The sequence below is a fragment of the Xiphias gladius genome, unplaced genomic scaffold (assembly GCF_016859285.1).
Source record: "Xiphias gladius isolate SHS-SW01 ecotype Sanya breed wild unplaced genomic scaffold, ASM1685928v1 HiC_scaffold_406, whole genome shotgun sequence".
NCBI classification, from domain to species: Eukaryota; Metazoa; Chordata; class Actinopteri; order Istiophoriformes; family Xiphiidae; genus Xiphias; species Xiphias gladius.
In genome coordinates this window covers 1-9,997 of record NW_024402087.1, presented here as the reverse complement: position 1 = coordinate 9,997, position 9,997 = coordinate 1, and the positions used below count along the sequence as shown (strand labels likewise).

General features: G+C 41.1%; 1 pseudogene; it reads left to right on the top strand.

The window, feature by feature from the left end:
* The first annotated feature begins 1,222 nt into the window (after positions 1-1,222).
* On the top strand, positions 1,223-7,106 carry LOC120787659 (annotated as a pseudogene).
* Positions 7,107-9,997: the final 2,891 nt, after the last annotated feature.

Sequence of the window (9,997 nt, the reverse complement as noted above, 5' to 3'; positions counted from 1 at the left end):
AAAATGTATGTATATACATCTTGGTACGTCACTTTTATTAGGGTGCACTCCTACAGTAGTGTTAAAACTAATGCAGTCCAACAACAGCAGACTAATCAAAACATTTCCCTATCATGAGGGTTAAATGTTCAGGGGCTTTTTATTAAACCGTTATAGGAAGGTGTTGATTCAACTTTCGAGTCTTTTGAGTTGGCTGTGTAGTTTGTGGTGCTTTTGATCTGTACAGTATCATACTGATCCTTTATATTTTAGGCTACCTTCACTGGTATAAATGGGGAAACTTTACATTAAATTGCAAGTCTTTTTCTGGTTTAGTTTAATGGCCAAATCGTCCACCGCTGTTGGTTGATTATTATGTGGATGTTTTTAATAAAGGTTATAGGGCTATAATGAATAATGAAACACACATGTATGTATTTATATAAATATTAGTAAATCCATAGAGAAAGCATCAGGTTCTGTGTTCTAATTTATGCAAGCAATGAAGCTGCTGGTTGTCATGATTCCGGTTCTGATATCACAGTGTACACATTCTAAATAATTGTTGGCAGTAGAGAGAGGCTTCCACTTTTGTTCTGTTACTTGAACTGGTTGCATGCTTATCAGAAACTGATCAGTCGCCTTATATTTCTTCGCCGATTCATTTAAAGAAAAAAAAAGGGAAAAAAATGTAGTAAGTACCTTTGCTTGAGTTTCAAAATATTGTCTGGTTTTGCATAGTAATTTGGTCAAACACTGAAAGAGTTTAACAAAGTCATGGAAGAGAAATACAACTAAGTTTTACTATATTATAAACCTTTTGTCACATTGTCAGGCAACGTCGTGCTCCAAAAGAGGAGCTGCTGTGTTCAGGAGCAGATTAACTCTGCCCGCCCTGTCCAACAACAAAAGGCCTGCTGACCGGCAGACCGCAGCTCGAGGAACACAGTGCTGAAGCTTGACGAGGCAATCATGCACCCTGCTTGGCGAAGAACAATTTCACGGGTAAGAAATACCAGCCCATCCTTGCACCATGTTCTTTATATTTTATATCAATAATCTGACTTTTGAAACCAGAATAAGTCCTTTGCAAAGCCAGCGATGTTGGATGCATCTATTTGGAGAAAATACATTTTATAGGCAAAGTCGCCAGCAGTTATTATTAATTTCATTATTATAAGTGTAATCATTTCTGAATGTTTTTTTTTTTTTTTCCTGTAGATCCTCGCCACTTTGCTGCACGATGAGGCATCTCAGCTCTCGACATACAGAGGTCAGCCAGTGGCAGGCCCGGATATATGAGAGCATTTGGCAAGTGGAACAGAGATCACTGCTTTGAAGCTGGTATGCGTACATATATACTGTACATCTAAATACCTAGAAGCTACTCATGTGCAAAGGAGGAAAGAGAACATGCGTTAGAGAGGGAAAGAGTGGCTGTACACTCAGTTCAGTAGCTCTCTTTATTTGAAAAAAACTTAAATCTCGTCTTCAACGTTGCTCTCGTGTGTTCAGGTGAAAGACACGGCCGAGTGCCGTCTCCACGAGAAAGCAGTTGTACAGTCAGCTCATCAGTGACTGTCTGGTGCTCAATACAAGTTTGAGCAGAGACGTCCTGGCACAGGACCACATCCTTATTCACCTCAAGAAGAGAAGAGCAGCTTACCAATGAGACCAGAGAGCTGCTCCAGAAGCAGATCCGCATCCTTCTCGACAAACTGAGGTCAGACCATCCGAGTTCTTTTCTGAATCAATCCTGTTGATTTTTCATGTAATAATAACTTCATGTTAATATCATCCACTAAATTTAAAGGGTTTTCCTGAACCGTATGTCCATATTGTGTTAATCTTTTGGGTTTTAATTGTTACAAAACAGACTGAATAAAATAGTAGGGACACCTTAATGCTGAGCTGACATCCAAATTTTTCTTCATCTTCAAACATTCTCAGAGATTTCAAGGCTTCAGTCACTTTGAAGTGCAATTATTACAGAAAACGAGAATTCAAGCCTCAGTCTGGATTTTTTGCTACAGTTTGTACCAGTCTGGAAACCGTGACCTATATAGAATCTGATTTGGATTTAAAACGTGATCTGAAATCTGCTTCTGTTGCATCTCACCTTGTTTCCTAATCCTCCTCCAGCTCTCTGAAGGAGGTTCGCACTCAGCTCCTGGCAGATTTTCAGGACAAGGGCCAAGCCATCGAGGTCACCACCAAATGCATCAAACACAGGGTCAACCCCCCGAGCTCCAGGCTCCCTGCCGCTCAATACAAGCCCGACCTCGTCAGCTATGACAAGTGGCTGTCCCACTGCAGGGAGCTGAGGCTGATGGCTGGTAACCTGATTAAGACTGGACTACCTTCAGGAAACCTGCGGTTCACCCTGGCTAATGTAAGACAACACTGCCACTACCTAAATTCTAAAAGCTCACTTGAACACCAGCTTTTAGGGAAGAGAGAGCTACGAACATTTTATGTAAAGCTTCTGTCAGTGTGAGAATGTGCATTCTTCTTGATCTCCAAATGAATGTGTGAACCCTAAAATCTGGGTTCCAGGCTTCATTCAGCTAAGTAACAGGAGAGGGAGATTACACTTAGACTGATTCACGCCATAAAGGATAATTTTGCTATTTTAACCCTTGTTTTTTCTTTCCATTCTGATCGACATTTTGTCAGTTCTTCATCATATAGCCAGAGTAATATTTTTAGTTGGTCCAGAAATATGAACTATGCATGCTTGTCTCTCATCTCCTTGCCGGTGTGTGTGACGATGCAGATGAAAATTGCCCAAGGCGCCAGCGCCGCAGCACCACTGACTCACTGAGGAGAGAGATCAACGAGCTGAGCAAGGTCAGAATAAAATGATGTGGGAGAGGAAGCAGGTCAGTCAAGTGAATTTTAGTCACAATTCACAGCCTACCATCCACGGGTTGATTCTACTCCACTTTATGAGATGGTTACTCATTATTTTATGGCTTTCTTTAATCTCAGATGAAGGATGAGATTTCTGATCTGACCAAGGACATTCAGAAATTGATGGGTCAGATATGGAACTGTGACTCCAAGCTGCATCAGGCCACCCAACGCCTGGACATCCTCAACCAGAGACCTGGGCGTGAGCACTGCCTGGACCAGGTAAGTGGCTCACTCAACAGCTGAGATATAATCGGTTGCAGTCAGAAACACAGAAATGAAATAGCCTTTCAGATCTTAGTTGTTGTCACTTTGGAAACGTGGCGGCTTTAACCTTCTTTTTCTGTTCTCCTCCAGCCCTACATCAGCCTCACACTGGAGAAACATGACCTGGCAAGATGGTGGCTGGACTTAACCCAGTACTGAAGCGCTCCCAGTAAGTCTGTCTAGCAGTAGCTATAGCCCGTCACCTAATGTCTTACTTTTAAATATTTTGACCCTCTTCCGTAAGATATCCTGAATGTATCCATTTTCATGTTAACCCTCAATTCTAGGCGGGACTTGAAGGTTGCACGCAGGCGTCTGAAGGTTCTGGAGGACAAACTGATCACAAATGCTCATAACCTGAGCGTGGAGCAGAAGTGCTGAGAACCTGCACCAAAGTTTCCTGCCTGGCTCGACACCACCGTGGTCCTGGCCAAAAAGGCCACGGGCCGCTCAGCCCTCGAGCCTGCTTACAGTAGAGCCTGGCGGAGTGCATTAGCACTCTGCTGCATCCCTGTGGTCTCTTCCGTGCAGTGTTGTAAAATGTAATAAAAAGTCTCAAAGCAAAAATGATATTGGCTAGTTGAGAATCTGTAGGTACCCATCTTTGTTTTCTGCTGGGGATCGAGGCCCCTGTGATTTTGAGTGATAATGTGTTTTTGTTGCATTTTCCCAAAAGAAAGAACTTGGTGAGTTTGGCCCAGAAACCAAATCATCTAAAAAGTTCATTCAGGGGGTTGATGCAACAAACTGTCTTGTGGTTATTTTATTTAGGATTTTAAAAGTCACATTGCAAAAGCAGCTGACACACAGTGAATGTGGGTCTCCTGGGCAGTTGGCTGCTTCCCCCTGTTGTTTACAGTATTTTTAGCCTCCAAATATTTAAATTTGAAGACTTTCAGGAAAAACCCCAAGTGAATAAATGGTTTAGTACTTCACCGCCACCACTTCACTCCCGGACCGGGCAGTGTGAGATGCTTTGAATCAGCATTTAGACTTTAATGTCGGAAGATTAAAATCTACAGACAATAAAACTGAAGAGTAAACTGAAATAATAAAATATCAAAAAAAAAAAAAAATTAAAAGAATAGAATTTCTGCTGGTGTTTGGGAATGGGTGGCTGAGAGGTTGCGGGTCTGAGTTTTTAAGTCCCCTCTCGGCGACCTGAGAAGTCTGCAAGCACACCTGGCAGAAGTGTATCAGCGCCGCATCCGAGGTGTGGGGATACCCAATGTAAAGTGCCAAAAAGCTTATAGTGGATTTTAGGACACGCGATAATAATCATCCTATGACGTAATACATATATACATCGGGCATGAGAGGTTTACGGGCACTCGTCTCAGAGACGATGAAAACAGGTGACAAGTAGAAGGTAGCGCAAGTATGGTAGACAACAGACTGTGATGAGATCCAGGAAGTGGGCAGGGGGGCGCGAATTGATTTACAACGAGGGAGATGGGACAACGAGCAGGAGGAGGAGGAACAGCCTGACCCGAGTAGAAAGAGAATGTAGCAGGATTGGATGACCTTGGCATAGCTTTCGGACTGGCAGATAACATAGGCAGAAAACCAACCCTAAGATCAGACACGCACAAAGCTATTCAAGGGCATCACCAATTCCCACTGATAACGTCAGGGGAGGATGAGATACAAGCCGTTTGGTATAGGGGATGTGCGGGCGATAGTGGATAAACTGCCCCGGTGGCTGAGGGAGGAATTTGTGGCTGAACCAATTAGACCGTTTAACTGCGGGACAAAGACTGGCCTTGGGCGACTTTAGGGCAGTGGTAGCGCGCTGCCTAACGAGGGGTGGCGTCATGGATCTCGAGAGAAAGTCGGCACCAGTAGGATTGGAGATGACATACCACTGACGCGTGTGATTACAGACATAGGGCGGGCTATGAGAGAAAAATATCCCTTCCGTGTCACACGACCGCCACTTTATTCGTCAGCTAAAAACTGTGGAGCGGAGTTTAAACAGGAGCATTTTTTCACAACAATATCCAAGAAAAGTACTACGGTTATCCACATTTAACGTCCCGGAGTCGCTATTGAAGTAACGTACCCAGGAGCCGTTACAGGTTTTGCACCGAAATCTGTGAGCTTTTAAATTCTGACCCTCGGGGAAGAGTTGACCACATATTAACTAGCAACTGACAAATAGGCTTTTTTCCTCCTATCTTACTAACGTTACTGAGTAATCCTTTTAGTCCGAGTTGTCTCAATAAGGCGTGTGACGATGTTAAAAACAAACTTTTGGTGGTTATAAACTATAACCAGTGGTGGAAAGATGTATTTCAGGTTCTTTACCTAATTAAAAGTAGCAGTACACAATGTAAACAAAGTCCTGTATATTATTAGCAAGGTGAACTTAGAGTATCAAAAGTAAAAGTGCCCATTATTGCAGACACTCGTTGGCTCTACTGAGCTTCCATTCATTTACCTATTAATGATGATTTAATTGAGATATTTTTTACTGAATGAGAATAACTATATGTTGCAGATTCAAGAAGTTCACCCCAATTGTTCTACTTTATTCTATTTTATTTAAGTAATTCATTAATTTATAAGATATAAAATGTTAAGGCAAGTATAAATGATTGAATGAAAATGACGTAACTGAAAAGATTTAGTAAAAGTACAGCTACATTATCAGCAAAACACTTAAAAATATCAAAAAGTAAAAGTGCTCTTTATGCAGGTTCATTTTAGTGTGTCTTATATTAATAATAATAATAATATTACTGGATTATTATTACTGATCCATTGATATTTTGTAGCTGGTCAAGGCTGAGCTGATTTTAATGACTTTATATGATGTTGGGTAGTTTAATTAACTGTATCATATTAGAAAATATAAGATGATAAAATTTGTACCCTGATTATATCGATCACATAATCATGTTTTGTTTGTAAAATCTTAAACTGCAAAGTAACTACAGAAAAGTAATTTAAACAAAAATAATTTTCACAAAGAAAACAGATATACCATAACAACTATAATAACTGTCTTGAAACTGTACTGTAAATGTACATGGTTACTTTTCACCGCTAAATGTGAATCAATTTACTAATCAGGTCACAGATTTTCACAGGTCACGGAGTGCACTGTTACACCAGCACCATTGTTTGCTTTTACCATCCAATTTTGAGAAGCTGTTTAAAGTCGGTGGTATTTCTCAGGATGTCTAACACCATGTCATAATCACCGCGATATAATTAATATAACCGCCTATGCTCAAAATCTGAGATGATGTGATTTGTAGGGTTACCTGCTGTATATCATTATTATTGTTAGTGAGTTACGTGTTCGTGACAGTGTTTCAAAACTACTGATGCCACCATGACAACATCATGTCTGGTATACCATGCAGAATGGAGTCAGGATGTAAAAACGAACAATGGGGCCAAGAATTAGTGTCTTTGATTTAGTTTTCAGCATTCATAATGTGTCTGTGTCCTGTCAGGATGAGACAGGAAGTAAAATCGGTAGTCGTGGAGACTCTGCCGTGTCAAAAGGGCACCACAGACAGCGGGGTGGTGATGGAGAACAAGGAGATCACCGTGTTACCTGGAGCAGTGCCGGGAAAACTCCCTCCTCTAACATCTGGGTGTGTGAGAGAAAGTGAGGCAGACACACTTACACAAGGCGGTGGGTGTGTTCGACAAACCTGCTGTATGAAGCAGACCATGTCGAAATGCAGAAAAAATCCACTACACGCATCAAAGGTGTTTTATTTTGTGTGTGCCCCAGCAGACAGCCCAGGAATGCTGCAGCAGGACAGCACAGTCCAGGGCGTCAGAAGTCCAGTGAGATCCTGGAGGAGCTCCTGAACCAGGGCATCATCGCAGTGGGAAAAACCAGAGAGAGGGAGCAAAGGGGCTGGAGAGGCCTACAGCATCATGGTGGAGTGCTTAGGTGCACGCTGGACAGTGTGGGAACAGCCTAACAGGCCTACTATCTACCATCCTTTAACAAGGTGAATTTCATCTGGGTAGAACAGGGCCTATATTCAAAGTTGCCCAAATCCATTTAAAAGAAGCTTAAATGCAAATTGGAGAGCCTTTGATGACTAAAGGTATATTGGCTTTTCTGATCCAGTTTTGTTTGGACCAAAAACCAGTATTGTACAAAGTATTAAGCATATATTTTTCTATTCGTGTTTAAATGGATGAGGGTGACTTTGGATGATAAGGAAGTCAGTTTAATTTTAAAGCCATGATTATTACTGGATGAGTGATTAAAATTAAAACCATGGGTAGTACCATCAATAAAACTATAAAAAGAATTCATGTTTTCTGGTGTTGCTCTTGTCATCTGAACCTACAGTGTTCAAGTATTTATTAGTTTACTGTAATTGTTAGCTTAAATAAGTACATTTAGGAATCTTCATCGATGTATGCTATCGTTTGTTACAGAGAACATTAATCGGCAGACGCGTCATCAGATTTTTAAGATCAATACCTGTGTAAGGCCTCAAATCCAGTATTGGTTGGGCTCTAGTATATAGTATATACAGTATATAGTGGAAGAAAATGACAACATACAACAGATTGCAAGAAAAAATGTATGTATATACACTTGCTCATACTTTATTAGGTACTCCTACAGTAGTTGCAACTAATGCAGTCCAACAACAGGCTTCAAAACATTTCCCTATCATGAGGGTTAAATGTTCAGTTTTTTATTGAAACTGTTATAGGAAAGTGTTGATTCAACTTTGAGTCTTTGAGTTGGCTGTAGTTTGTGGTGCTTTTGATCTGTACAGTATCATACTGATCCTTTATATTTAGGCTACCTTCACTGGTATAAATGGGGGAACTTTACATTAAGTGCAGTCTTTTCTGGTTTAGTTTAATGGCCAAATCGTCCACCGCTGTTGGTTGATTATTATGTGGATGTTTTAATAAAGGTTAAGGGCTATAATGAATAATGAAACACACATGTATGTATTTATATATAAATATTAGTAAATCCATAGAGAAAGCATCAGGTTCTGTGTTCTAATTCTATGCAAGTGAGCTGCTGGTTGTCATGATTCGGTTCTGATATCACAGTGTACACATTCTAAATAATTGTTGGCAGTGAGAGAGAGGCTTCACTTTGTTCTGTTACTTGAACTGGTTGCATGCTTATCAGAAACTGATCAGCACGCCATATATTTCTTGATCGATTCATTTAAAAGAAAAAAGGGAAAAATATGTGGTAAGTACCTTTGCTTGAGTTTCAAAATATTGTCTGGTTTTGCATAGTAATTTGGTCAAACACTGAAAGAGTTTAACAAAGTCATGGAAGAGAAATACAACTAAGTTTTACTATATTATAAACCTTTTGTCACATTGTCAAAACACGCGGTGCTCCAAAGAGGAGCTGCTGTGTTCAGGAGCAGATTAACTCTGCCGCCCTGTCCAACAACAAGGCCTGCTGACCGGCAGACCCGCAGCTTCGAGGAACACAGTGCTGAAGCTTGACGAGGCAATCGCCTGCACCCTGGGCGAAGGTGTTTCACGGGTAAGAAATACCAGCCCATCCTTGCACCATGTTCTTTATATTTTATATCAATAATCTGACTTTTTGAAACCAGAATAAATAAGTCCTTTGCAAAGCCAGCGATGTTGGATGCATCTATTTGGAGAAAATACATTTTTATAGGCAAAGTCGCTTGTGCAGTTATTATTAATTTCATTATTATAAGTGTAATCATTTCTGAATGTTTTTTTTTTTTTTTTTTTTTTCCTGTAGATCCCCTCGGCCACTCGTTGCACGATGAGGCATCTCAGCTCTCGGCATACAGAGGTCAGCCAGTGGCAGGCCCGGATATGAGAGCATTTGGCAAGTGGAACAGGAGATCACTGCTTTGAAGCTGGTACGTACATATATACTGTACATCTAAATACCTAGAAGCTACTCATGTGCAAAGGAGAAAGAGAACGTTAGAGGGAAAGAGTGGCTGTACACTCAGTTCAGTAGCTCTCTTTATTTGAGAAAAACTTAAATCAGTCTTCAGCGTTGCTCTCTAGATGTGTGTTCAGGTGAAAGACACGGCCGAGTGCCGCTTCCACGAGAAACAGTTGTACAGTCAGCTCATCAGTGACTGTCTGGTGCTCAATACAAGTTTGAGCAGAGACGCCCTGGCACAGGACCACATCCTTATTCACCTCAAGAAAGAAGAGCAGCACCAATGAGACCAGAGAGCTGCTCCAGGAAGCAGATCCGCATCCTTCTCGACAAACTGAGGTCAGACCATCCGAGTTCTTTCTGAATCAATCCTGTTGATTTTTCATGTAATAATAACTTCATGTTAATATCATCCACTAAATTTAAAGGGTTTTCCTGAACCGTATGTCCATATTATGTTAATCTTTTAGTGTTTTAATTGTTACAAAACAGACTGAATAAAATAGTAGGGACACCTTAATGCTGAGCTGACATCCAAATTTTCTTCATCTTCAAACATTCTCCAGAGATTTCAAGGCTTCAGTCACTTTGAAGTGCAATTATTACAGAAAACAGGATTCATTCAAGCCTCAGTCTGGATTTTCTACAGTTTTTTGTACCAGTCTACGACCCGTGACCTACTATAGAATCTGATTTAGATTTAAAGCGTGATCTGAAATCTGCTTCTGTTGCATCTCACCTTGTTTCCTAATCACTCCCTCCAGCTCTCTGAAGGAGGTTAGCCACTCTCAGCTCCTGGCAGATTTTCAGGACAAGAATGCCAAGCCATCGAGAGTCCACCACCAAATGCATGAAACTTACTGGGTCCCCACCCGGGCTCCCACAGGCTCCCTGCCGCTCAATACAAGCCCGACCTGCCGTCAGCTATGACAGAGTGGCTGT